We start from the raw sequence: 3,020 nt of genomic DNA on the forward strand, positions 1-3,020 counted from the left end.
TACTTTCTAGTTCCATCCATTTGCCTGCAAAATTCATTGATGTCCAAGTTTTAAATAGCTGAATAATATTACATTATGTAAATGAAACAGATTTTCTGTGTCCATTCTTCAGTTGAGGGACATCTAGGTTGTTTCCAGTTCCTGGACATTTCAAATAAAACTGCTATGAACATAGTGGAATATGTGTCCTTGTATAGTAGTACATCTTTTGAGCATATGCCCCGGAGAAGTATTCCTGAGTATTCAGGTAAAACTATTTCCACATTTCTGAGAAACAGCATAATTGATTTCCAGAGTGGTTGTATAAGTTTTCAATCTCTTTTTATTTTTTCCCCTCAGGGGAGAGTGTGAACACAGTCCCCCACTACCACAAATTATGCAGTCCAATTTCCCACATTTGGGGAAATCGTAGGGGTCAGCACATCTGGAATGCAATGGATAAGCCTTGTCCTGGGAAAACCACCTTCGTGATCATGGTATCTCCCTTGCCAGGTAAGTATGCAACCTCACCAGCAATGGAGAAGTGTTTCCCTTTCTTCACAAAGTGGATCAAAGACCTTGACAGACTACCAGATACACTAAATCTAATGGAACAAAAAGCAAGAAATAATCTTGAAAGCATTGGTATAGAGACATTTTTATGAACAGAACACCAATGTCTAAGCTCTAAGATCAACAACTGAAAAGCTTCTGTAAGGCAAAGGACACTGTCATTATGATAAAATCATCAGCTATAGGGAAAAGATCGTCACTAACCCTACATCTGACAGAGGGCTAATATTCAAAATATATAAAGAATTCAAGAATTTAGATTCCAAAAAACCAAATAACCCAATTTAAAAAATAGGGTACAGAACTAAATTCTTTGTAAAGAATTCACAACAGAGGAATCGCGAATGGCCAAGAAAGACTTAAAGAAATACTCTACATCCTTAGTCATCCAGAAAATGCAAATCAAAACCACATTGAGATTCCACCTCACATAGATCAGGACTTCTAAGATCAAAATCTCAAGGGACAGCACATATCAAATGTGGAATGTTAATCCCACACTGAGCACAGCTTAAACACATGCTCTCTAGCTCAGCACTCCTTTAGGAATTTTTAAAAATATTTTTATTAGGTATTTTCCTCATTTACATTTCCAATGCTATCCCAAAAGTCCCCCATACCCTCCCCCCCCCCACTCCCCTACCGACCCCCTCCCACTTTTTGGCCCTGGCATTCCCCTGTACTGGGGCATATAAAGTTTGCAAGTCCAATGGGCCTCTCTTTCCAGTGATGGCCAACTAGGCCATCTTTTGATACATATGCAGCTAGACTCAAGAGCTCCGGGGTACTGGTTAGTTCATAATGTTGTTCCACCTATAGGGTTGCAGATCCCTTTAGCTCCTTGGGTACTTTCTCTAGCTCCTCCATTGGGGGCCCTGTGATCCATCCAATAGCTGACTGTGAGCGTCCACTTCTGTGTTTGCTAGGAATTACAGAGACAAAGATTGGAGCTGTGATGAAGGGATGGACCATCTAGAGACTGCCATATCTGGAGATCCATCGCATAATCAGCTTCCAAACGCTGACACCATTGCACACACTAGCAAGATTTTGCTAAAAGGACCCAGATATAGCTCTCTCTTGTGAGACTATGCCGGGGCCTAGCAAACACAGAAGTGGATGCTCACAGTCCTTTAGGAATTTAAGGATACTGTGGGACAGTGTTTATCTGAGAAACTTGTGTCACTGATGAAGACCTTAAGGGACAGAATCTTTTCTTCCTTCCTGCCATCATCCTACAGGATTAATTATGCTTTATTTTTCTAAATTGAAGATGCCAATTTCACAAATTAAAATTGTCCCATGTTACCAATAGCCACTAAGCCATTTCCTCTACTATAACTTTTTCATAGTGATGGACTGAATTCTAAGTCATTTCTCCCTTAGGTTACTTCCATCAGTTTATTTGTCACAGAGAAGAGAAGTTACTAATACTACCTCTTTGATGCAACATTGCTTCTATGAAAACAGATTTTATTCATAATTAAATGAAACTGCTATGTGGACATTCCTCAACTATATTCATTCTATGCTCAATAAAATTTTTCCTAATATCTTAATTATTGTTGTTGGTAATCTGTGTCTGTATATAACAATATATCCTATTTTATATTAGTTGATAAAACTATAAGATGTTAATTTTAAGTAACATGAATAATTCAACATGATCAAAACTGATTAATACATTTTAGCATTTAACGTAGTAATTTCACACCCTAATTTACAGAGTTATTACATATATTACATACATTAAATACATATGATTTGGGATTTTAACTGTTTTGACCTAAAATTTTAAACAAGATATTACCTTATGGTGGCAAAACTGTTGTTATTTGGCCTCACATTTTTACTCTTCCCAGTACTGCCTTGGGTTTCCCACCATATCAGCACATACATCGTACTGATTAAAAACAGCAGTTTGCATAGTTTTACAAATCACAGATATATACCACCAATGAATTAATAAAAGTTAAAATTACATGGCTTAATAAGGCAAATTTGACACTTTAAATTATGGCTTAGGCCATAATTACCTAATATATTCATTTATACAGCCTTCTGCTAGCTGAAATAATAGTCATTTTAAGTCTTAAAATTATGCTATATAATAAATTCACTATAATGCTTAGAGGAGAAGAAATATCCATTATTATTTATTATAATAAAATTTTAATAATACATGTTAAACTTGGAGCAAGCACTATGTTTATTATTATTGTTGTGTCTAGTTTTTTTTTTAAATTGGCCTCCACAAAAGTTTTTGTAGGCTCCACAGTTCTAATAATTTTCCCCAAGTTTATATACTTTTATTCTTTTTTTTAACTATCAATCAGTTTTCATGATAGTATTGATATTCTTTCCATTGCTTTCCCACCTTAGATATCACACTTCAAAATGACCTCTAAGTTCTCATAACTTTGTAAATACATATAATATTAACATGTTGAAAGAATTTTAACATTTTT

General features: G+C 35.4%; 1 non-coding gene across 1 annotated transcript; it reads right to left on the reverse strand.

The window, feature by feature from the left end:
* Positions 1-336: 336 nt before the first annotated feature.
* Gm25581 lies at positions 337-500 on the reverse strand. Its single transcript, XR_003955471.1, has one exon. It is a non-coding gene; the product is annotated as a U1 spliceosomal RNA (small nuclear RNA).
* Positions 501-3,020: the final 2,520 nt, after the last annotated feature.

The sequence above is a fragment of the Mus musculus genome, chromosome 4 (genome assembly GCF_000001635.26).
Source record: "Mus musculus strain C57BL/6J chromosome 4, GRCm38.p6 C57BL/6J".
Classification (NCBI taxonomy): domain Eukaryota; kingdom Metazoa; phylum Chordata; class Mammalia; order Rodentia; family Muridae; genus Mus; species Mus musculus.